At 34.2% G+C, this 27,362-nt stretch overlaps 2 long non-coding RNA genes across 5 annotated transcripts; both read left to right on the top strand.

Annotated features, from left to right (window-relative positions):
* The first annotated feature begins 8,919 nt into the window (after window positions 1–8,919).
* On the top strand, window positions 8,920–14,974 carry LOC149183276 (uncharacterized). Its single transcript, XR_016257685.1, has 4 exons — window positions 8,920–14,169; window positions 14,262–14,353; window positions 14,593–14,751; window positions 14,867–14,974. It is a non-coding gene; the product is annotated as an uncharacterized LOC149183276 (long non-coding RNA).
* Window positions 14,975–15,026: 52 nt separating this feature from the next.
* On the top strand, window positions 15,027–17,670 carry LOC149183275 (uncharacterized). 4 transcript variants are annotated; one of them, XR_016257684.1, is made up of 5 exons: window positions 15,027–15,718; window positions 15,981–16,076; window positions 16,339–16,680; window positions 16,780–16,960; window positions 17,069–17,670. It is a non-coding gene; the product is annotated as an uncharacterized LOC149183275 (long non-coding RNA). The 4 variants fall into 4 exon arrangements; XR_016257682.1 differs by having other exon boundaries at window positions 16,265–16,680; XR_016257683.1 differs by having other exon boundaries at window positions 15,027–16,076.
* The last annotated feature ends 9,692 nt before the right edge of the window (window positions 17,671–27,362 follow it).

The raw sequence follows: 27,362 nt of genomic DNA, 5'->3' as shown, positions 1-27,362 counted from the left end.
ATGTCTTACAACGGATTGCGATTGGAGTATGCTCTTGAGGGCAGCTCGAACTATATTGCATGGAAGGACAGGATGGAGGCGGTGTTGGATGATAATAGGCTGAAGGATTTCATAGAGGCTGAGGTCCCAAAGCCTACTGATACTACCCAAGTTGATGCTTGGCAAAAGAAGACAGCAAAGTGTCGAAGGATTCTGTTGGAGGGCGTGAAGGATCACGTTGTGTCCAGCCTGCATGAAAAGGCTTCTCCATACTTGATGTGGAAAGCATTGACAGACCTATTCCAAAGCAAGAGCGATCAGAGGAAGCTGGTGCTCAAGGATAAACTCAGAAACATTAAGTGTGAGAATGGAGATAGTATGCCCAGGTTTCTCACGAAGTTCACCCAATGCCGGGATGAGCTGGGAAGTGTGGGGGTGACTGTCGATGATGAGGACTTGGCGAGCTTGGATCTGCTTGGTCTTCAGAAGAGTTGGCATTCCTCTCACGACTCTGTCAATGGTTGGGAGAAATTTCCAGGATGGGAGAGACTTTGGTCGGATCTTGTGCAGGAGGATATCAGACGGAGCACCAGAGACAGTTCTTCATGCATGCATGATGAGGAGAACTATGCCTTAGCAAGTAAGGCGAAGAAGGGGAAGGAGAAGGTTTCTCGTTCCGAATCCAGTTCTTCCAATGATGGGAAGAAGGTTGACAAGTCGAAGGTGAGATGCTTTCATTGTCATGAGTTGGGCCATTACGCTACTAATTGCCCGAAGAAGAAGTCCAAGAAGGGATCCGGGGAAGGATCTGAAGGTGAGGCACTTGCTTCACAGTTCGAGTTGGATTTCACACTCTTCGCATTCATGGTTTCATCCATGGTGGGAAGTGGTTGGTTTCTTGATAGTGGAGCTTCTTTCCACATGACCGGTGACAAGAGTTTGTTCAGTACTTTGGAGGAGAAAGATCTCCAGATACTCATAGCGATGGGTAATGATGAGAAGTATAGTGTCTCAGGTGTAGGCACAGTTATTTTTCAGAGGGAGCATGGAGCTCGCCTTACCTTGACCGATGTCAAGTATGTGCCAAGACTAAAGAGAAACTTGGTGTCAATCGCGATGCTGGAAGACGGAGGCTATGATGTAGTCTTCAGTAAGGGAAAGGTTTTCCTTAGACACATCATCACTAGACAGGTGAAGTAGATTGGTTCACGGGTCAAGAACTTGTATGCTCTTGAGGTTCAAGATGCATGCAAAGCTTTGAGCAGCGAGGCAACTCATGGATACTTGGTGGTTAAGAGGGAGCGTATATTACCTCTCAACATGCAGAGCCAGAAGAAGTCTCAGACGATTGTGGAGGAGCCACGATTGGTGCAGCAGCTTCAGGAGGTTGTGGAGTAGCCACAACAAGGAAAGCTGAGAGGAGATCGAGTAGAGACATCTACTCATGCAGAGACCTCCAGTAGGGGGAACTGCGAGCTAGGTGGACAGAGGGATCGCATGCAGCCATACCTCTGGGTAGGAGGTGGGGTGATGTGGATTGATCGTCCCAAGGAGGAGGGGCAGGATCCTTGAGGTACCCAACCTCTTGGATGAGACCTTGCTACGGGAGCCCTAATGTGGAGTAGCAGGAACTGACTGATTGGGTAGAGACAGATGCGAATGGAGCAGCAGAGAGAGCGACAGTGTAGGGAATCCCAGGACAGCGCATAGCTAGCAGGCTGCAGCAATGCGAGAGGCACAAGTGTTTTGCACAGTGCTACGTGGCACAAGTGTTTTGCACAGTGCTACGTGGCACAGAGAAGTGTGCAATGGTGCGAGATGCATGGAGATGTTGCAGTAGCACAGATGTCAGAGAGGGAGCACTTGTCAGTAGCAGGTAGAGCTTCAGCATCAGAGTATGTTCCTAGCCCAACAGAGTGGTCAGTTGGGAGTGTTTTTGTTCCAAGTGTTGTTGGAGCAAGTGGACCGGGAAAATGTGTTGCATGCAGAACATTCCAGAGTTGCAGGATAGCGGTTGCTGATAATCCATATCTTGTTGAGAGGGAGTGTTTAAAATGCAACAAGATGATGGAGCTCAGTGGAAAGGAGTCGCCTTCACTAAGTGGGCCCGCAGGCTATTTTTGGTGCAAAGTCTATTTTTAGACATATGGATCATGGTCTATGAGTTGCAGGATGCTATTTGTGGATGATTGGTCATGTTGTTAAAAATAGATGGACTTCTATTTTTAGACATATGGGCGGAGTCTATTTTTAGACTGCCAGGCTAAAAATAGAACAGTCGAATATTATTAGCTCTTAATAATATTTGGACTATAAACATTATCTTATCCTCTTGGAGCACTTCAGTTCGAGCTACGGATGTGGCACATGCAACTGCCAGAAGGAAATATGCTTTTCTTATGGGTTAGTTGAGCTATTGCATGATGGACTTCAGTTAGAACTCAAGTGATTGAGTTTGGTGGAGTTAATTGAGGAGTTGATGGAGTTGTGTTTAGTTTGACTTAGTTGAACTAGTTGTGTTTAGTCTAACTGTAGAATACACTAGTGATGAGTGATGTGAGTTAATTGTTAATTAATTCACTAATTATTAACTCATAAATCAACTAAAGAATACATCAGTTAACTCAATGCATGGACAATTCAGTGGAGACAAGTGTTAGAGGTGAGTGAAAGGGCAAGACAGCTGTTAGTTGTGACTATAGTTGTGCATGAGATTTGCACAATCAATGGGATTAATTATTGCCAATGAGGATTGCGTGGTTCAGCCAAGGAAATACGAGTTTGCTTCAGCCATTCATTATTGATTCTCTTGCAGGATTGCACAGTGGAGGGAGGCAAACAGTGGAGGAGATTTGAGGCTTCAGATCTGAGCTAGTTTGTGTGTAACAGGTGGAGATAGTACTGAGTACTTGTAAGGAGTATTGTACTATGTATTGTTACATGTTCTCTATCATTATAATATACAGATAGTGTGGGGTTTTCAGCTGTATGCTTTCCCCGGGTTACATACTGTGTTAATGTGTGCATGCGATTGATGTTTCATTGTTTTTAATGCTGCTAAATTGATGATCAACGTAGAGGAGGTTATGTATTGTGCATGTATTCCGCAATAATGTATGATCGGGATAATCTCTGTGAATAAGTGTCATTATATTCAAAATTTCTACATACGAAGCCTCTTAACAACTTATAAGCAATAGAATAAAAACATAGAGATAAAAGCACATCACACAAATTGTCACACTTATTTTTCTCAAGAAACCCAACAACAGGAAAAACCTGATTGATTGATGTGGGAGTTTTATTGATTGTTCTTGGAGCAATTGAATCTATTACAATCCAAATTGTCTGCCTTGAGAAATCATTTTGCTTCTCACACAATTCTCAACTGATGCAACTGATCTTACCCTCCCTTGATCACCACTTGATCTTGATTCCTGCACACAATTCTTCCTTTGTTTCCTCCTTGACTTGCTCTACAAACCATGTTGTATTACTTCAAATATGTTGCTCCTTCCTTGCGCACTTGAGCCCCTTATTCCTTGCACTTATCTCCTATTTCCTAGTGCACTTGAGCTCCTATTTTCTAGGACCCAATTCCATTCAACCTGCACACAACCAATTCTCCTAAATTCTAGCGTTCTTGTGCCTCCTACTCTTTAGGACACAATTCCTATGCTCCACAATCTAAGCTCTCTCACACTAACTTATGAGCTATGTATTGTCACAAAAATTTGTGATTTACTTGTGCCTTCATCCTCTCTTTATAGGTGAACCTCGATCCATTCAAGGAGGCCCAACTTAATTTAGAACTTGAGCTATGATAGCGAGTTAACGGAGAGTGTTACTTTCTCTCCTTCCAATCATCACTGGAGTTGTTAACTCATGCTCTCTCCAATCAACATTGGAGATCTAACTCGCGCTTCCTTCAATCTAGATTGAAGAGTAGCTCTATCTCGTTCCAACTGAACTGCTAACTACCACCTCGTTCTGTAGTTAAACTAATAAAGACTCCTCTTTAATTGAAGCTCCAACTCTATGCATGCTAACTTGATGATTATTATAGTAAATTGGAAATAATTCATCTTAACTAAATTCTAACTCATGAGGACAATTCGAGGTCTTCTCTAGCTAAGGCACAAGCTGGAAGACCTTGCTCGCTACATTTTCAACAGATTGGAAAAGCTATTATATATAACTTCAAACATGTGTGATATTCCAAAAGTATGCATTGAATTCCTAGACTGAAAAGTGGGAAGGATGATAACTTTAATGCCCAACAAAATCTCTTTCTTAAGAGATAATTTCCCAAACTATCTTAGCCAACTCCTATCACAAGTTCTGAGAGTTAGTCTTCTTGATTTTCTATTTCAAAAGCTCTCTAGAGAGAGGGCTCCTACCATGGGAATTCAAAGTGTTCTTGTCTAAATTCTAACTGAAATAATTAAAGGGCATTTGTTGGTGTGTAATAAGTTATATTTACTACTATCTATCTTGATTGTCTGCTGTTTGCAGCAACAATGCTTTGATCTCCTTGGTTGTATCATCTTTCTGCGTGGATTTCTCTACTCGAAATACATCTAGTGCAAATCCATTGAGAAGCTTATGATTGTAACATCTTCCTGTGTGGATTTCTTTGCTTGAAATACCCTTTCCATCCTATTTTCCATCTATTGTATGCTTGATTTAATCTGTTAGCAATATTGGTGGTAGATGCTGAGAGTTGCTGCATTTTCTTCAATTTTTGAGTTTTAGCAAACTCAATCATGTTAAATGTTGGTTTCTTTAATGGCTTATTTCAACTTATTAAATTTTACTCTCTATATTAGAAATGAGCATCCAAGTAGGCCCATAAATCTTGCACAACTCTCGAGTCTTGAGGTTCTGGACATCGTCCCAAAGTAGGGCTAAATGTGCTGATAGCCTTTTTGGAGGCATAAGTGTTGAAGTGGAAAGAAAATTTTTCAAACACCAAGCAAAACTGGGCCAAAATCAAAGTTGGACTAGAGAATGCTGACAAAGGCATTTGTGGTGGGAAGTGGCCCTTTATTCATGTAGAATCAAAGGAAATAGTCTAATACAGACTAGCAAGATAAAAAGGAAAGAGAAAAGAGCTAAAGGTAAGATTAGAAAATACATGTTGATATAGGGTTATCTCTTATCAAAGATAAAAGGTGCTTGAAGATATTTCGTTGTGTGTGATACATGGAAAACATCTTGAATGAACTTTGAAGGCCATCATCCTTCATGGTGGCCAAGATCATCCAAACTAGTCAATTTATTGCTCATTTCTTGTTATGAGTGCTCAGATGACCTAGGCAATTAAGTTTGAGATGATGTCTTGTTATGAGTGCTCAGATGCCCTAAGCTGTTAAGTTTGATCATCTCATAATTGGTAATTGAGTAATTTGCTAATTTCCCTTATCAAGCTTAAAAGGTGCTTGAAGATATTTTGTTGTGTGTGATACATGGAAAACATCTTGGATGAAGGCCATCATCCTTCATGGTGGCCATGATAGTCCAAACTAGTCAATTTATTGCTCATGTCTTGGTGGCCATGATAGTCCAAACTTGTCAATTTATTGCTCATGTCTTGTTATGGGTTCTTAGATGCCCTAAGCAATTAATTTTGATCATCTCATAATTATTAATTGATACTTTTCCATCTAGTAATACAAAGTAATTTGCTAATTTATTAACCTCTAACATTATAACCTTGGGCCACTTGAATAAATGTTATATGATCAAAGAGAATTAACAAGGCCTTACATCTTTGAGTAACTGGGAATGTTTAATGTTTTTAGGTATCACATTGTTATTCATTAGTTGGCGTTGTTACATATTGCCCTAATATTTAGGTATCACATTGTTATTCATTAATTGGCATTGTTACATATTACGCTCTTCATTTTCGAACAAGGCAAGAACTCTCAATCAAGGTTCAAATGTTATGAGTATGGATTTGTTCATTTTACAACAAGGCAAGAACTCTCAATCAAGGTTCAAATGTTATGAGTATGGATTTCCATCCTCAACAGCGAACAATTCTGCTAGGTGATTTCAAATCCCATTCAATACAGTTCTTCATTTAAATAAATTCCTAAGTCAATTTGGAAAATGTACCTTTTATATTTACAAATATGTTCACATTGGCTAGTAGTTCAAATTTGGATTGCAATTGTTATGAGTAAGGATGAACAAGGCAAGAACTTTCAATCAGGGTTCAAATGTTATGAGTATGGATTTCCATCCTCAGTAGCAAACAATTCTGCTAGGTGATTTCAAATCCCATTCAATACAGTTCTTCATTTAAATAAATTCCCAAGTCAATTTGGAAAATGTACCTTTTATATTTATAAATATGTTCACATTGGCTAGTAGTTCAAATTTGGATTGCTCGCTTTATCGATCAGTTAGAACAAATGTTGGTGACATTGCAATTTGGGAATTGGAATCTCAAAAAAAAAATAGGCTATAGGAATTTTAAGGTTTAGGAAATTTCAGTCTGTTCCATTCACATGCAAGTAGATGATTTTTTCATAAATTAGTTCTTTAATTTAAATTGGAAAAATGTACATGTATGAATGATCTTGAAAAGGTTTTAGAGTTCTTTACTAGAGTTTATCATTAGCACTGGCCTTAGGTAAACTTTTATATATGTTTTGTTATGTTTTCTTAGGCTGCTGTTGTGAAAGATCCAATTGTATCAGTGAATCGTTGTATTTGGAACCTAGGTGGGGCAGTCCTTGGTAACTTAATCTATACTCATATTCATTAATAAGATGCTTTGATATCATTTCCTTGTTTATACAACAATGTGAGTGATTTGTAATAATGCCATCTACAAATGCCTCTGGTCCCCTTTTGGTTCGTTGCACACCAATAGAATGTTGGTGCTACGCCCTCTATTCAAATACGGACATGCCTGCATTTGTGTTATAGGAGTTGTGTTTTCCAAGTGTATAGTTCACATATATTCTTATACTGTGGCAGGTGATTTGAGACAAAATCTAGAGGTTTGCTTACATTCTTAAAGGCCAATCTGTACATTCTTGTAGGTCTGTAAAATTAAGTTTGTATTGAAAATATAATTTATTAACATTGATATAATTTAAACAGATTGACGCACATGTTGGTGGTGTGAATGATATTGCTTTTCCACACCCTAGCTACTATCTCTTAATAATAATTACATGTGGGGATGATAAGGCCATCAAGGTAATTTTCTTTATCATATGTTTCAAAACTCATTTTAATAGTTGTCATTTACTTATATGTATATGAAAATTGAAAGAAAAAAAATATTGTTTGTGCTTGTAAGTGTGGGATGTAGTAACTGGTCGAAAGCAGTACACATTTGAAGGTCATGAAGCAGCTGTATGTTTTGTTTGTCCTTACCAGTAAGAAAATATTTAGGTACTTTGCTGCTTGAGTCCTGAAGAATTTATGTGAATTGGAGTTGAGGACTAGTTTTTAAATACATTGCATATTCCATTTTTGTTTGATGTTTGGCTTTCTGTGAATTTTTGGCCATATGGCAAATACTATATTGCACTAAAGATAGATGGATTATGATTCTTTGTTTGTATGCAGTTTATTTTTTCTACAGCTTGTTGGTAATTGACAACTAATTAATGTAAATTTGGGTAAATCGTATTAGTTATTGACAAGTTAGTTTCATATCGAATCAGTAGTTATGTAAATGAGGAGGCTCATATATAAAACTAATGAATGCCCGAATTATTGTAAGGAGAATCATTTATTGATTGAATAGATATTACAATCCCTTGCCCCATGGATGTTTCCTTGACACCTTGTCAGGGTTTTTACCACGTAAATCTTGAGTTTTTACTTGTGTGGTTGTCTTCTATTGCATTCCCTTTCTTCGTTAAATTAACCTTCTTTCTTGATCAGTAACCTATTTTATAACTACAAATGGTATCAGAGCGAGGTTTTGCACTGAGTCTGGAGTGCGTATGAACCAACAGTCCTATCTGTGCCCATCAGAGGCTGCGTGTGTGTGGCAACAAGGCAACATCGAGGAAGGTTCTTTTGCGTGGACTGGCGAGGAGGCCCACCTGTTGCCATCCGTTGAGCAGAATCGGAGTGCCCTCTGCGTGCTGGTCGAGGAAGAGAACCCAGGAGGAGCGTGGAATGGAATGGATTGATGGGGAGGCCGTTTGCTGCCTGAGGCCCAGTTCTACGTTGCCAGACCACCTAACCCTCTGCCCTGTGCGTGCTGGTTGAGGAAGACAGAGCCGTTCTATACGTGGACTGAGGAGGTCGTCATGCTGCTGCGTAGCCTGTGTGAAGACCACCGTTACTACCCGTTCAGTGCGTAACAAATCGTGGAGGCCCGTTGCTTGTCCAGAACTGGAGCAAGGGCTGCGTGGTTCCATTGGCTGGGGCCCTTGTGCCTTCCAGAACCTGTCCGATCGCTGCATGGTTCCATTGTCCAGAACCTATGTGCCGACGAGGAGAAGCGTGGACTAGGCTGCATACCTGTTGCTGGCCACCTGCGTGTTACCATTGCATCAGAGGTTGCGCTACATGAAAACTACCCGTCGAAGAGAGATCATCTTGGAAGGCCAGGTATTTTTTTTTCAAAATTTGTGAATAAATTCAGGGTTTGTTGAAAGATTTCTTTGAATTGAAGAACAAAGTTTTTTCAGGAAACTGAAATTAAACAAAAGGGATTTTTTTCAAAGAAAAAAAGTTGTAGGTTTTCTAAGTCAATTTGGAAAATTTGGGAAAGTAAGAGTCTGAATTTTTTATTGGGGAATTTGTGAAATTTTTTCGGAAAATTGAAGTAGGAAAAATTAAAAAAACTTGGAAAACCCTTTGTTGGAAGAAGACAATCCAAGTATTTTTTTTTTTTTTAATAAACCCTAGTTGAAAGACTGAAACCCTAGGAGGAAAGAAATGGCCAAGATGTCGAATGCAAAGTTTGAGGTGGAGAAATTCACCGGCAAGAGCAACTTTGCTCTATGGAAACTAAAAGTTAGGGATTTGTTGGTGCAACAAGGGTTGCACAAAGCTTTGGACGAGGCAAATAAGAAACTTGCAAGCATGAAAGATTCGGACTGGGAGGACTTGGATCCCGAGCTCTCAATACCATTAGGTTATGCCTGGCGGATGAAGTTCTCTTCAACATTGTTGAAGAGAGTACAACTTCAAGCTTATGGGAAAAACTGGAAAAACTATATATGACAAAGTCGTTAACCAATAGAATTTATTTGAAAAGACAATTGTACAGTCTTCGAATGAAGGAGGGTTCAAAAATTGCAGAGCATTTAAATGTTTTTAAGACACTTATATGCCAATTATCAGATATGGAAGTTAAAATTCAGGAAGAAGACAAATCTATAACCTTCTTGTGTTCTCTGCCTGAGTCATGGGACCACTTCGTAACTTCAATCAGTTTGAGCACCGCTGATTCTTTGAAATTTGAATCAGTTGTGGGAGCTCTCTTGTCTGAAGAAGTACGAAGGAAATCTAGTACTGAAACAGCTGCATCAGAAGCCATGATAGCTAGAGGATGGTCAAACGAAAGAGGAGAAAAAACAAGGGGGTCTTCCAGATCTAAATCAAAGGGAGAGAAGTGTAAGGTAAAATGTTTGCACTGCAATAAAATTGGACACCTGAAGAAAGACTATTGGAAACAAAAAGAGTCTGATAACCCGAAGAAGGAAGCAAATCAGGTTGATTCAGGTATGATAGACAAAGTTTTATCTGTTGAAGAATTATGTATGATAGATGAAACTTCACTTGTATGTAATGTCTCTCAGGGTTTTGAAAGCTGGCTGCTAGACTCTGGTGCTTCTCATCACATGTGTCCACACAGAAATTGGTTTACTTCATATGAAGATGTAAATGGTAGTTCTATGTTTATGGGTAATAATGTAACATGTTAGACTATTGGGATGGGAAATATCAGGATTAAAATGTATGATAACATAGTTAGAACATTAATTAGTGTTAGACATGTACGTGAATTGAAGAAAAAATTGATTTCTTTGGGAGTGTTGGGTTTCGGATGGTTATAAGTTTACAGGTCAGAATGGAGGGTTGAAAGTCTCTAAATGTGCCCTAGTTGTTATGAAAGCAGGAAAGGTCAGAAATCTTTACAGACTCAAAGGAAGTACTCAGATCAGTGAAGCAACGATTGTGTCAGAAAAAGAAGAAGGTACTCACCTATGGCATCAGTGATTGGGTCACATGAGCAAGATAGGTCTTCAGATACTGATGAAACGTAAATATATTCCTGATCTGAAATCTTTGAAGTTGGATTTATGTAAACATTGTGTTTATGGAAAACAGTATAAATAGAGATTTAAAACTAGAAATCATAATAGTAAAGATATTTTCGACTAAATTCATTCTGATCTATGGGGACCATCTCCTATTGTATCATATGGAGGTGCTCTATATTTTTTAACATTTATTGATGATTTCTCCCGTAAAGTTTGGGTCTTTATGCTGAAAATGAAAGCTGATGTATTCAATATCTTTAAACAATTTAAAGAAATGGTAGAGAAAAGAATAAGAAAATCAATTAAATGTTTAAGAACTAACAATGGTGGTGAATTCACTTCAATAGAATTTGAACAATACTGTAAGGATGAAGGAATTGTTAGACACAAAACTATTGTTTATACTCCTCAGCAAAATGGTGTTGTTGAACGTATGAATCAGACTCTTATGGAAAGAGCTAGAAGCATGATCAACAATGCTAACTTGCAAAAGGAATTGTGGGCAGAAGCAGTATCCACTACTTTTTATTTAGTTAATAGATCACCTTCAGTAGCAATTAATTGTAAAATTCCTGAAGAAATTTGGTCAGGCAAGTCTTGTGATTATTCACATTTAAGGATATTTGGTTGTGACGCTTATGGTCTTATTCCTAAAAATCGGCGTTCAAAATTAGATCCAAAATCGAAATTTTATGTCTTTGTTGGGTATGACTATGCGGTGAAAGGATACAGGTTGTGGGATCCTACATCACGGAAGATAATCATTAGTAGAGATGTAACATTTGATGAATCTTCTTTTTTAAAATCAAATGTTGAAAGAATTGAACAGGAACAGGTATCGCCAAATCAATAAATTCAGTTGGAGGCTAGACCTTTCGGTAACACTCAAAAGGAAGAAGAAACTTATGGAGAAAAAAGTGTTGAAGATACAAAGGAAATTGCTGAAGTTTCTAAACCAGTTCAACAACTAATCACTCTAAGAAGGTCTACAAGTGAAAGAAAAACTCCCAAAAGGTATGAATATTCTGCTTCATCTTTTGCTTTGATTATTGAAGATGGGGAACCTTCTTGTTATCAGGAAGCAGTAGATGATATAGATAGCGAAAAATGGAAAACGACTATGGAAGAAGAAATGGATTCCTTAGCCAAGAACAATGCCTGCGATCTTGTAGAACTTCCTGAAGGGAGAAGTGTTGTTGGATGCAAATGGGTCTTCAAATTGAAACAAAAAGTTGATGGAAGTATCGAAAGGTATAAGGTGAGACTGGTAGCAAAAGGGTATTCTGAGGTTGAAGGTATTGACTTTCATGAGATTTTTTCACCAGTTGTAAAACTTGTTTCTATTCATACTGTGTTGGCACTAACTGCATTACTTGACCTTGAGTTAGAATAGTTAGATGTTAAAACAGCTTTTCTGCATGGTGATTTGAATGAAGAGTTATATATGGAACAACCAGAAGGTTATGTACAAGGTCGTAGTAGAATATTAGTTTGCAAGCTCAGGAAATCATTATATGGTCTGAGGCAGTCACCCAGATAATGGTACAAGAAGTTTGACTCCTTCATGGTGAGCCAGAACTTTATTAGAAATGAGTATGATCATTGTGTATACTTCAAAAGTTTCAATGGCATATTCATTATCTTAGCTTTGTATGTTGACGATATGCTTATTGCAAGCAAAAGCATGGAATAGATCAATAGGTTAAAGGCTCAGCTCTCTAGGACATTTGATATGAAGGATCTTGGAGCAGCAAAACATATCTTGGGCATGGAGATACACAGAGACAGGAAAAATAGTAAGCTTTGGTTATCACAGTAGAAGTATGTGGAGAAAGTACTTGAAAAGTTCTGTATGAACAATGTGAAACCTGTTAATGTTCCATTAGCTTCCCATTTTAAGCTTTCTTTAGTTTTGAGTCCTAGAACTGATGAAGAAAAGTAGTATACGTCTCATGTACCATATGCAAATGTTGTAGGCAACTTAATGTATGTGATGGTATCTACAAGACCTCACATTTCACATGCAATTGGAGTTGTTAGCAGGTTGATGGCAAATCTAGGTGAAGAACATTGGCGAGCAGTGAAATAGGTGTTTCGATATCTAAGAGGCACAAGTGACCATTGCATCATCTTTAATGGTAGTGAAGGATTAGTCTGCGGATATGTATATGTTGATTATGCAGCTGATTTGGAAAAAAGAAGATCTACTATAGGTTATGTCTTTACTCTTGCAGGTGGAGCAATTAGTTGTATGTCAAAGCTTCGAGAAACAATTGCGTTGTCCACTACCAAATCAGAATATATAGCTGCTTCAAATGCTAGTAAAGAAGCAATCTGGTTAAAGGCTCTACTTGATGAGATTGGAAGGATGTAGGAGAAAGTGAATGTACTTTGTGATAGTCATAGTGCTATTCACTTGGCTACAAATCCTACTTATCACTGCAGAACCAAGCACATTGATGTAAGGTATCATTTTCTGAGACATGTGATCGATGGCAGAAAAGTAGCTCTTCAAAAGGTCCATACACAGGAGAATTGTGCAGACATATTCACAAAGCGAGGTACAGTAGAGAAGCTGCGATGGTGTTTAGCTTCTCTTGGCTTGCAGAAGAGATGATGAATGGGCATGGGCAAGGGATTAGGAAAATTGTTGTCAAGGTGGAATTTGTTGGTAATTGACAACTAATTAATGTAAAATTTGGTAAATTGTATTAGTTATTAACAAGTTAGTTTCATACCGAATCATTAGTTATGTAACTGAGGAGGCCCATATATAAAACTGATGAATGCCCGAACTATTGTAAGGAGAATCATTAATTGATTAAATAGAGATTCCAATCCCTTGCCCCGTGGATGTTTCCTTGACACCTTGTCAGGGTTTTTACCATGTAAATCTTGAGTTTTTACTTTTTCAGTTGCATTCCCTTTCTTGGTTAAATTAACCTTATTTCTTGATCAGTGACCTATTTTTATAACTACACGGCTATTGATGGAAAGATCATGGATTATGATTCTTTGTTTGTATGCAGTTTATTTTTTCTATAGCTATTGATGGAAAGATCAAATACTGGTTGTATGATCTTGCGGGATCTAGGGTGGACTATAATGCTCTCGGCTTTATAGTCGTGATGGAACAAGGTAAAATGTTAACTTGGAATGGTGTTTAGTTTGTAAAATGTCTTCATGTAGATCTGAGTTTTCCTTTCTCCAATTTTCTATATTTGTTGTGTCAAGTCGATGTCCTTTATGAAGTATATAATCATTTGTATTTTTTATTAGGCTCTTCTCCTGTGGAACAAGTAAAGATGGTGTTTCATACCTCATTGAGTGGAATGAAAGTGGGGGAACAATCAAGTGGACATGTTCTGCAATTTGAGACAACCAGGTATTTGCTGTGTCAAGTTGATGTCCTTTCTGAAGTATATAATCATTTGTATTTTTTATTAGGCTCTTCTCCTGTGGAACAAGTAAAGATGGTGATTCATACCTCATTGAGTGGAATGAAAGTGAGGGAACAATCAAAGGGACATATTCTACAATTTGAGACAACCAGGAATAGGTTCTTGGCCGCTGGTGATGAATTTCAAATAAAGTTCTGGGACATGGATAACACCAACATCCTTACAACAATTGATGTTGATGGTAGTTTGATAAGAAGTTATTTTTGGAAATGAAGATGGTTTGTTTTTAGAGTTTCAAGACATTATTTCAAGTTTTTTTGATCACATCTCAATGTATAATCCTCGTGTTATTTCCAAAAAAATCCCAAGCTAGTCCTTGCCTTCGTTTCAGCGAAGATGGTTCCGTGTTGGCATTCAAAATGAATGAAAATGGCATAAAGATCTTACTCAACGTAGAGGGATTTCTCTTAATTCGCATGCTAGAGAGTAGATCATTTGAAGGAACGAAGGTGTCACCAGAGACAATGGCAACAAAGGTAAATTCTTCTTCCATGCACATTTACTGTGTACATGCACTACTAATTAACTTTAAAGTTTAAACTCTAACTAGTTCATTTTTACTAAGCAGAATTCAATTCCGAATGCCATGCCTCCTACGGTGGTTCCCTTCGCAGTGCTATAGAATGTTGGGATAGACCTGCATTGTCAATGACCAATTTTGTAAGAACATTCTGAATCTAGCATTATTCAATTTAGTTTGTTACATAGTATCATTTTCTAAATTTTCACTGAGAATCGAGATATTGTTGCTTTTGACTTTCCATATAATATAGGATTTTGTTCTTTTCCCTATTCACATGCTCTATTAGCCATTATTTTGGCATATCTTTTATAGGAATATGATGATATTATCAATGATGTCTAAGAATAATCTGATATTCGAGACAACATGTGTGCAGTGTAGTATAGAGTCTAGAGAGACAGTCCGACCCTAGATGTTAAATGAAGGCTTCTACATGAGGTCACAGACAAGAGCAAGAACTGAAAATTGACTGAGATCACTGATTCGGGTCAGAGTAGGTCTCGCAGGTTACGTTACAGAATGCATTGCGAGCAAGGTATGCAATCATCCCTCTATTACAGAAAACACTAAAGGTTGGCATACTTTACAATTTTATGTGCTACAAATTCTGTCAATATTGATCCAAACAAGTAATGTGCTATTTCTTGCAGGTGGTAAAACGGATATACACCAATTCCAATGTTGTTGTCTTAGCACTGACATCCGATGCTCTCCCTAAGCTATACTGCGGAGTGGCCGAAATCCATCTGGAAAGGTGGGGTTCTTTAGTAGTTGTAGTTGACATCCGATGCTCTCCCTAAGCTATACTGCGGAGTGGCCGAAATCCATCTGGAAAGGTGGGGTTCTTTAGTAGTTGTAGTTTGCTTCCTTTTTATTTTAGCTTGTTTTATTTATTTATTTGTTTGTTATACTTTTGGATATATAATTTGCAGCTGTATTTTATGTAGTAATGATTGATGAGTAACTAAGAGTTAGTATTTTGTTCCACCGTCTACAACGAGTATTCCAACACAGATGTGGCGGCTAGCTAGTGGGATTCTTATGAATGATGACGTTGGTGATACAAATCAAGAAGAAGTTGCTGCTTGTATAGCTTCGTCTAAGAATGATTCCTATGTAATGTCTGTGGCAAGGTCTCCTTATTCAATATGATGACATTTAAGCTAAGAGAGTATAATTTCAGTTTTGGAACATGGTTCTGCTTAGGGTTTAGTCTGTAATGTCTCACCTTCAACTTTCAAATTATGTGGGTAATGGCGTTCGGTTACTCTAGAATGTTCTTGTGTAATGTTCTTTACTAGAAGGTTCTTGTTTAATGTTCTTCCCAATTAATCTAAATCACTTGTTTCATGGGATGCTAATCTGTGATTGATTCATTGCAAGGCATGACAACTTTCATGCCACTTTCTCCGGCAGTCACTTTTCTGGCTTTCCGCCCTCAGGATAATAACATCATTGCAATTGGCATGGAGGATTCATCAATTCAATATACAGTTGATGAGGTGCTGCCTGTGAATATATCTTTCAATCCTTCTCATTGTGAATATATCTTTCCATCCTTATCATTTTTCTTCATTGTGCCCTTTTACTAAAACTGACTTTAAGGATTCATCAATTCTATATACAGTTGATAAGGTGCTGCCTGTGAACATATCTTTCAATCCTTCTCATTGTGAATATATCTTCCCATCCTTATCATTTTTCTTCATTGTGCCCTTTTACTAAAACTGACTTTAAGTGACATGCTCTCAACTTGCTGCATAGGTAAAAGCAAAGCTCAAGGACCACCAAAAATAAATCATACGCCTGGGATTTTCACATGTTTTGAATGTGTTGGTATCTTCTGGAGCTGATGCCCAGGTATATGGTTTATTTTATTATTAAATATAGTCTGACTCAGTGATGTTCACTTAAAGTTTACGTAAATTTATGGAGTGGACATGTTCATATACTCACAACCACGTCTTTTGGCAGTGATATTCGCTTAAAGTTTACATAAATTTATGGAGTGGAAATGTTCATATACTCACAACCACGTCTTTTGGCAGTGATGTTCACTTAAAGTTTACATAAATTTATGGAGTGGAAATGTTCATATAATCACAACCACCTCTTTTGGCAGTTATGTCCCTGGGCCAATAGATGGGTGGGACAGGTGAAAGTCAAAAGTTGTACCATTACAACCAGGAAGACCGTCACCACCAGTGAGGATACAAAGAGTATAGTTTCATAATGATCCTGTCACCACCAGTGGGGATTCAAGAGTACAGTTCCATAATGATCAAATTCACTTGTTGGTTGTGCATGAGAGCCAGCTTTGTAATATATGATGCTTCCAAGACCGTCACCACCAATGGGGATACAAGAGTACAGTTTCATAATGGTCAAATTCACTTGTTGGTTGTGCTTGGTAGCCAGCTTTGCTATATAAATGATGCTTCCAAGTTGGAGCGCTTGTTTCTATGTAAGTACTTGTAAGCACTTTTGAATTCAAACATAGACAATAATATAATGTCACCTTATGTCTCTGATTGGATGACCTTGTTACATGGTTGCATTGCAGTGGTCTCCTCATGATTCCCTATCTGCTCCTATTTCAAGTGCCATATACTCATGTGACAGCGTCCTATTTTATGCGAGCTTCTGAGCTTCTGTCATAGTGCAGTTGGAGTGTTTGATGTAGAAAGATTGAGGCCTCAATGTCTCTTTGCACCTTCTGCATACTTTTCATCGGGAATGAACAGGTAAATGGGCTCTTTCATTCTGTCATGGTTGATACATCAATTTTTTAGATTTGGATTTTAACCAGGCATATTATGATATATAATTTTATTGTTTGGTTATTTATTCAGCAATAATGCCTATTCTCTAGTCGTTGCATCACATCCATCCGAACCGAGTCAATTTGCTCTTGGAAGAAGAGATGGAATTCATGATTTTGAGCCTTAGAGTAAGAAGGGAAATGGTGTGTTGGACCTCCCCCAAATAATGGAACTGTCAAATCAAATTCTACATTAAATAGCCAAGGTTGGGAACCACCCTTAAGGTAGTTCAAGGTAGTTCAACGGAAACATACAAATAGCCAAGGTTGGGAACCACCCTCAAGGTAGTTCAATGGAAACATAAGAACAATTTGAAGTGCACTTTTTATTTACAATAGCCAAGGTTGGGAACCACCCTCAAGGTAGTTCAATGGAAACATAAAAACAATTTGAAGTGCACTCTTTATTTACAAGAATACCATGAATAATGGTAGCTTCTTGTCAGTGAAAAGCCTCACTTGTGTTGGCATTCTATCAAGATTGTAAATGTAAATGATATGTAAATGAAAATGAGTATCTAGGTGCAATCCTGGTCACTAATTTCTCTGGGTCATGTAAAAATTGAAAGTCTGTCATTCTATGCTTGTGTAAAAATTGAAAGTCTGTCACAGGAGCATAATTTATGAATTTTCATGTGAAGGGTTTCCAGTTTCTATTTTTGAAATCATTCTTTTTACCACGAGTTTTTTTTCATATGTTCATGTGCATTCAAGCAAACGTGGTTTATGCGGAAGCTTTGTCAGACTCGGAAATATTATATTTACTAACTGAATCAACATTTTTGGGTTGAATAGCATTGGAGCTGATATTGAAGTAATTCAATTGAGAAAACATTAATTATGCATGAGATTTTACAATGGACTCAACGAACTTTCTTGTTTGATGACACTATTGTTTAAACATATTGACAGAGAGTTTTTGGCATGTGTTTTAATTTTTGCAATCGACTCAACGAACTTTCTGTTTGATGACATTATTGTTTAAACATATTGATACAAATATTTACTGAAATATTTACTGAAAGCAAAAAACTTTCAGTGATAATGCTCATACTGCTGTAGCCTTTGGGTTTTGTTTGTGTTTTGTTTGTGATGGCCTACAGCCTTTGTATTTTGTTTAAGATCTCACAAATTTTGGATATCATATTGTTTTGTTTTTGATGGCCTGCGGCCTTTGTATTTTGTTTAAGAGATCACAAATTTTGGATATCAGCTTGATAAGAGGCTTTATATTGAAACATATATTTACAGAAAGAAAAAAACTTTAAGTGATAATGCTCAAATTCATATTGCTGCAGCCTGCTTTTGTGTTTTATTTTGAGGGGAGAGATGAGATCCTTACCTTGTGATGTTGTAATATCACAAAATTTCCATATTATCTTAATAGGAGGCTTTATATTGATACAGATAAGAGGCGTTATATTGATACAGATATTTACAGAAAGCAAAAAACTTTCAGTGATAATGCTCATATTCATATTGCTTCAGCCTTTCTGTTTTATTTTTTATGCCTTTGCTGAGGGGAGAGATGAGATCGTTACCTTGTGAAGTTGTAATATCACAAAATTTGGATATTAGCTTAATAGGAGGCTTCGTTTATGCCATTGGTAGTTGCATAGGGTTTTATGCTATTTACAAGATCTCTGAATAGGGTCATCGCCGCGTTTGTTCCCTCTCTGGACGCCGTGCTGGTTCTGCCTCAACTCCGCGTAATGCAAAGCAATAGGATCGTGGAAGCTTTTACTGCCTTCTATGTGTTTGCTCTCGGTGCAGAGAGGTTAAAATTTGCATTGTGGGTCATGCTGATCCTGAGGAACTCCATCACAACTTATTTTGGTTTGGCGGTTTTCCTCTTCATCCCCGCTGAGGTTGTTGAGAGCTTCATATTGGCAGATTTCGTTTATCACTATCTCAATATTGTTTCAAGCGGCCGGACACTGATGCATATCCCGGCCATAGTGGTTGAATAATCACCCCTTTTAATGATCATATCTGGACTGGAGTGGTTTTCTAATCCCTTTTTTTGGGGTGTATCATGCACTAATATGGAATGGATTCTCCGGTTGATAAGAATCATGCACTATCTTGAATATGGTATGGATGGTTTTCTGTGCTCTCCCTTGTCATATGGTATGGATGGTTTTCTGTGCTCTCCCTTGTCATAGTTTCAGTGAATTTACTGTTTTATTTAAAAAAAAAAATGTCCAGTTAAGTAAAAAAAATAAACAAAAACCTTAAAACCTCTTAAATAAAAACCTTAAAACCCTCTATCCTTACTAGAATTTGTAAACCTTAAAACCCTCTATCCTTACTAGAATTTGTAAAGCATTGCAGCTTAAACATTTTACCTAGTTTCCAAGATCCAAGAAACCCATTTTTGAATACCTCATATTGCACTTATCGAATTTTAATATAAATGAAATGGTGCATTCTAAGTTTTTGAATATGGAAAATAAAATTATAGATCTCTGATTTACATCCAAAACTGAAGAACTAACCAGTAAAACACATACATAACAATGAAGATGCAAAAAAAAAGATAAAACATAAACTTTCTGGAAAATAATACCACAGTTTTTACTATCACTGAGCATTTTAAAAGCAACCATAACATTATTTTTATTAATTTAATTACAAAATATAAAGAAAATATAAAGCAAATACATTGACACTTTTTCTTTTTTATTAATTTTAGATGTCACAAAAGCAACCCTAACATTATTTTTATTAATTTAATTACAAAATATAAATAAAATATAAAGCAAATACATTGAGACAATTCTTTTTCTTATTAATTTTAGATGTCACAAATTTTTTCCAGTTTTAAATTTTAGCAAGGAAAAGTGTGTCTTTTTGGTTGTTTTAAAAATAACTATAACATTATTTTATCAATTTAATTACAAAATATAATATTTTTTTTTTAAAACAACCATAACATTATTTTATCAATTTAATTACAAAATATAAAGTTTTTTTTGGGTTGATTTTAAAAACAACCATAACATTATTTTATCAATTTAATTACAAAATATAAAGTTTTTTTTGGTTGATTTTAAAAACAACCATAACATTATTTTATGAATTTAATTACAAAATACATTATTTTATCAATTTAATTACAAAATATAAAGTAAATAGATTAAGACATTTTTTTTTATTCAATTTAGATGTCACTATTTTTTATTTTATTTTATCAATTTAATTACAAAATACATTATTTTATCAATTTAATTACAAACTATAAAGTAAATACATTAAGAAGTTTTTTTATTATTATTAAATTTAGATGTCACGATTCTTTTTTGCAGTTTTAGATGTCACTATTTTTTTTTTCCAGTTTTAGATATTACAATTTCTGTGTTTTTATGGTTGATTTTAAAAACAACCATAACATTATTTTATCAATTTAATTACAAAATATAAAGTAAATACATTAAGAAGTTTTCTTTTTTATTAAATTTAGCTATTTTTTTATGAAATTTATCTGTCACTATTTTTTTTCAAGTTTTAGCTGTCACCATTTTTTTTCAAGTTTTAGATGTCACATTTTTTTTTAGAGTTTTAGATATCACAATTTCTTAATTTGGTTTCGGTTTATGTTTTTTTGCCTTTTGTAGTGTCCAATATCTCCTTATTTAGAACAGGAAACATCCTTACTCCCTCAATCAAAGGAGAGAAAGTGCACTTCAATTACAGTGTATCTTAAACTTCATATATCATCTACTACAACAAATCTTCAGTGATTCAATGTTGCCTCAATAATCTTGAGGCCCATGTATAAGAGGTTGGCAAGAGATTGGACAAATCTTCAACTATTTACTGGTGCCGCAATAATCTTGAGGCCCATGTACAAGAGGTTGGCCAGAGATTGGACCATTTGTTTAGCAACACGAAATTGAGCAAGTTATATATTGGAACATTTAACATCTCTGTGGACTTTATTTTGTTGTTGTAGATATTCAAGGCTTTTAAATATTTGAGGTGTGTAAATTTGGATCATGTTATAATAGAAATGTGGTCATGTCATGTCTTGTCTCGTAAACATTTTGACTGGGTCAAATTACACAAAATAAAACAAAATGGTTAAAAAAAAAATAGGAATTAACCATTAAAATACTCAAATTGCCATTAGTGATTTCTTGGTTGTAGGTTTTGACAAGCCATGGTTTTTCTCATAATACATGATATTTTTATTTAAGATATATATATATATATATATATATATATATATATATATATATATATATATATATATATATATACATATACATACATTACCAATCTAGATTCATATTAACTCCTTATCTCTACCGGGATTAATGTGCAAATTTCTTTGAGAGGTTGGAGATAAAATTATCTCCAAAAAATACAAATAAAAAATAAGTCATCTCAAACAATACAAATGTAATGAAGTTTGAAAATTTAATAATTGGGTTAATTAGGATTTAGGTTGTTGAGGGAAATGACTATGATTTTCTCCAACCAAAATTCAAATCCTCATTGGTAACATGACGGGTATTTGTTGTAATGACTTTCTGCTTATGAATATTATTGTATTAGATTTGTGCCTTGTGAACATAAATATATTTGTGGGTTGGTCTAGTATCAACAATCTCACTTTAGTTCTCAAACAATACAAATGGAATGAAGTTTGAAAATAATAATTGGGGTTAATTAGGGTTTGGGTGGTTGAGAAAAATGGTTGTAATTTTCTCCATCCAAAATTCAAATCCTAATATATTTGTGGGTTGGTCTAGTATTAACAACCTCACTTTAGTTCTCAAACAATACAAATGGAATGAAGTTTGAAAGTTTAATAATTGGGATTAATTAGGGTAACAACCTTACTTTAGTTCTCAAACAGCATAAATGGAATGAAGTTTAGTTCTCAAACAATACAAATGGAATGAAGTTTGAAAGTTTAATAACTAGGGTTAATTAGGGTTTGGGTGGTTGAGGAAAATTGTTGTAATTTTCTCCATCCAAAATGAAGTTTGAAAGTTTAATAATTGGGGTTAATTAGGGTTTGGGTGGCTGAGGAAAATTATTGTAATTTTCTCATCCAAAATTCAAATTATGTTCCTAACATGATGAGCATTTTTTGTAATGGCTTTGTGCTTATGAATATTATTGTATTGGATTTGTGCCTTGTGAACATAAATATATTTGTTTGTTGGTCTAGTATCAACAACATCACTTTAGTTCTCAAACAATACAAATGGAATGAACTTTGAAAGTTTAATAATTGGGGTTAATTAGGGTTTGGGTGGTTGAAGGAAATGGTTGTAATTTTCTCCATCCAAAATTCAAATCCTCCTCTGTCACACAATGAGCATTTGTTGTAATGTTTTTGTGCTTATGAATATTGTTGTATTAGATTTGTGCTTTGTGAACATAAATATATTTGTGGATTGGTCTAATATTAGCAACCCACTTTAGTTGAAGTAATATCAACAACCCATTTTTAATTCTTAAGATAAGAGGGAAATTGATTTATTTCCTTTGAAAAAAGAAAATTTTTAAAACATAGGTATAATATAAATCTAAAATATTATAAATTTTTATAAAACGCATAATTTCTCTTTACATAATTTAAATCTTAAAAAAATATCTTTTATTTATATTACATATTTTAAATCTTAAAAAAATATAATTTTTATTTATAAATCAATATAAAATAAAATAAAGTAATATTAACTCATTTTATAATAAAAATGTTGATAATAATTTGAAATACTATATAAAATATTTGAAAAAAAAAAACATATTAATATAATTATAATTAGATTAATATATATCATATTACTATTGAGTTTAGGTTTAGCCTAAGTAGTTGAAAATATCATATTATCAAAGTTGAGTGAGCAATGTCCAAAATTTTATTGAGAAAAAAAATAAGAAATGATTATCACACAACATACAAATATAAATTATTATATTCCAGATTTTTATTTTTTAAATAATTATCAATTGCTAGCAAAAAATTAGCAATAAAATTGTAATTGAAACATGATATTTGTACAACATACAAACATACAAAAATGAATTATTATATTCCAAATTTTTATTTTTTGAATAATTACTAATTGCTGGCATTTTAAAATATTTAGTAATAAAATTGTAATTGAAACATGATATTAGTTCCTTTATCTTATTTTATTACTTGGAATAACTTGATACACGTATTGCAAAATTAAACATTTAATTGCGGTGTATTGTAAATTAAACATTTAATTGCCATTCGCATTTAAAAAAAAAAAATAGCAATAAAAAAAAAATAGCAATAAAATTATAATTGGAACATGATATTAGTTCCTTTATCTTCTTTTATTACTTGTTGAATTGAGCTATCAAGTCAACATTGTACATTATTATTATTATTATACTTAAATTGAAGTAGGGTTAGATAAAAAAAATGGACATTTCATTTCTTTAAAAGGAAAACTGAAGTTAATATTTTAATAGTAAGTATGCATATTGATGTTTTTTAATCAATATATTAAATTTATAAATGTGTTTCAAAAATGTCATTTCAACTTCAATCATAAATGGAAAAAATAAAATTTATCTCCTATTGGAAAATGTTTCATATAACCAAATGAGAAGTATTTATTAATAACCCATTAAAATGACATTATTGAAAATAATTGTGTCAAGTAGATAAATATCATAATATTATGATGTTTTGAATAGATGAATACCAAAATTATAATGTTTTGAGTATATATGATTTTATTGTTTTTTTATCTATCAAAATATTGATTAAATTTATAAATGTGTTTCAAAAATGTCATTTCAACTTCAATCATAAATAGAAAAACTAAAATTTATAGTTGATTGGAAAATGTTGATATAACCAAATGAAAAGTATTTATTAATAACACATTAAAATGACATTATTGAAAATAATTGTGTCAAGTAGATACATATCAAAATTATGATGTTTCCAGTATTATATGGTTTTATTGGTTTTTTATTTATCAAAATATTGAAATTGCAAATGGTCATTTTTTTAATTTTATTTATTTTTAAATAAATTTAGTCTTTAATACCACTACCACAATGCCTCTTAGGGAATTTTTTCTAAAATTATTACTTCATTCACCATGCTTGGTCACAGTATTGCATTGAATATTATTTTCAAAATGATTGTGTTTAGTCAACCACAACCTATCAATTTGTTTGTTGGGTCACTATTGTAATGCCTTACCATGTTGCAATTGATAAAATGCATATATTTTTGTCATACAAGTATAGCCTCAACAACAATTGGGAATGAGATTATTTATTAAGAATGACTAACACAAACCTTCTTTAGCACAAAACAAGATGGTGCAGTAGTGTGACATAAATATTGGGAAACATGTTCTTGGTAGGTGCCATTGTTAGACCATTAATCAACTAGATTTTAGATGGTGGATCCACAACACAATTCCTGTATTGCAAGAACGCCCTTCAAGGTTGTGACCACATGATGTGATAAATTGATAAGCATCCATGTGATCCAAAGTGTGTGAATAGCATGTCCATGTTAGCCTTGCCAAGACACACTTTGAGGAACTTAGAATACTCATTTTTCCACTTTGTTTGGTTTTTATAAATCGCTTTAGCAAGGAAATTGCAACTTGTCATAAAATGATAACTAAAAACCATAAATTATAATTTCACAGTGAGTAATTTCATGGTTTCTCTAAACTTTATCTTAATTATAATAATAAAAACAGAGCATAAAATGAATGTTATTTCTAATAATGAATAATAGGTTGGAAAATGTGATTAGCATGTGATATCATTGTAAATAATGTATTGGACATTGGATAAACCAATGCTCCCCCATGGACTAATTGCCTTGGTGGATCCTTCTCTCTGGCAATATGGTGGGTCCTTGACTAACACCTGTGGGTTTTGGTCTAACAACAATCGTGATTCCCAACAAGTGGTATCAGAGCGTAGGTCACAAGTTCGACACACACCCTGCTTGCTTTGGGTGGGAAATTGTTGGACATTGGATAAACGCTCCCCATGTGTTTCATTGGACTAACTGCCTCTTGTGGATCCTTATCTTTGGCGATACAATTGTTGACTAACACCTACAAGTTTTGGTCTAACAGCAATCATGATTCTCAACATCCCATGTGTTTCACGACATGGTCTAACCGCCTCTTGTGGATCCTTATCTCTGGCAATACGATTGTTGACTAACTCCCGCGAGTTTTGGTCTAATAGTAATCATGATTCTCAACATCATGTCCATTTTGGCTTTTCCAAGTCGCACCATAAGGAGCTTAGAATATTATTTTTCTACTTCATTTTTCTTTTATAATTAACTCTCGGAAACAAATTGCAACTTGTGGTAAAATGAAAACTAAGACCCATACTTTATAACTTCATTATGAGTAATTGTAATTGTTTCTCTAAACTTGATCTTATCTTATATTAAAAACAAAGAACATGAAATGAATGGTATTATTAATAATGATTAAATGGTTGAATTTGCATTGGGCATTTTCCTATCCTTCTCCTTTATAGTCTTAGGAAAAAAAAAAACATTATCTTAATATTGCCCATTAAAAATTAATTGATAATTTTAATCATATTTTTTTAATATTACGTGAAAGAAATTTAACACAATAAGATGAGAAATACTAGCAAGATATCCTATATTAAAAACAACTCACTACAAACATTACTATTTTTTTTCATTTTGGATGGAACTCTATTCTTGTACTATGAAACTCATTTAAATATGTGATTCTAAACCTCTAATTGAAATGTATCAATGACCCATGAAAATATCATGATATATAACTCCATATTTCCTGGAAAATAAGTCCTTGGAAAATATTATTGCATTTTTTTAAAGTTTTATTAGAAATATAAATTGGAATTGACTTAATGATAAATGGATGCACTTTTATATTATTGCATTTTTTTCAAGTTTTATTAGAAATATAAATTGGAATTGACTTAATGATAAATGGATGCACTTTCTAATCTTATTTCTACAAATAAGAGAAAGAGCTCTTTAATCAGTGAGAGGCTATTAATCAACAAAATGGACAACATAGAAACATCACATGATAGGAGAGGAGAGGAGAGTGTGTAAATAAAAAACAAAAAAGCCACATAGAAAGATTTAAAAAATAAATAAAAATAAAAAGATTTACTCAACGATGAATATATAGAAGTCAACCTGGGCTATGGTAACAATACCAACTGTGGTATATTTATGAGCCTAGGTAACAATACCAACTGTGGTATATTTATGACTTACAGTACACATTCATATCATAGGTATCATAGGGAAATTTCACTACACATTCATATCATACATATCATAGGGAAATTTCGCTCATTCATATCATACATATCATATGGAAATTTCACTCAATTGGTTTGTGAATTCTCTTGCTTTGATCAACTCTCTACTCTGTCCTCCATTCTAATCCTTCAAGTTTCTCTTTTCTGCATTTATTCAATTCAGGAAATTATCCTTCATGTTTCTCTTTTCTGCATTTATTCAATTCAGGAAATTTAAAAACCTGAAAGAAAAGTTGTTGTAAATTTTGTACTTGTTTTATGATTTTATAAAAATATGTTTCCTCAATTCACTTTTAGGTTGCCATAAATTTGTATTCACTTTAAGAAAATGGAAATTACCATAATTCCTATCAAACACATTGATTATATAAATTATTAATTTGTGCTTACTTTAGGGAAATGGAAATAACTGTAATTCCTATCCAACACACTATGATTATATAAATTATTTTATTATATCTCTGCCATAAATTTGTACTAAATCGAAATAACCAAAATTCTTATCAAACACATTAAGATTATATATAAAACCAAAAATCTAATAAACACATTAGGATTATATATAAATGATTTCAATTCACTTTTTTATTTTAATATTAGAATTAATTTTGGTTAATAAGTAATTATTGTTGTTCGTAAAAGTTTTAAGATTAAAAATGTTAATATTGTTATAAAAATTCCAGATTAAAGTTAAAATAAAACTGAATGCGTAGGTAGAAAGATCTTCTCTCCTAGGTAACAGGAGGCTTCAATTATAATTATGGCTCAGTTATAATTATAAAAAATTACTGATATTGATTTAACCCTCTCAAACTTGTTTTTGTTTTTTTATTATAAATAGCTATATTTAACTCTCTCAAGCTTGTTTTTGTTTTTTTATTATAAATAGCTATACTTCAAAACTGTAAATGTAAAATATTTTAATGGAAATTAAGACTTTTCCTTAAAGGAAAAAGATAAAAATAAAAATAAAAATAGCAATAAAAATAGCATAGAGAGAAGTA

This window comes from Pinus tabuliformis, chromosome 3_2 (assembly GCF_031772625.1).
Source record: "Pinus tabuliformis cultivar Carrire ecotype Pingquan chromosome 3_2, CPIR1, whole genome shotgun sequence".
NCBI classification, from domain to species: Eukaryota; Viridiplantae; Streptophyta; class Pinopsida; order Pinales; family Pinaceae; genus Pinus; species Pinus tabuliformis.
Note: the sequence above shows the minus strand (reverse complement) of the source record. Positions and strands in the feature narration are given on the sequence as shown.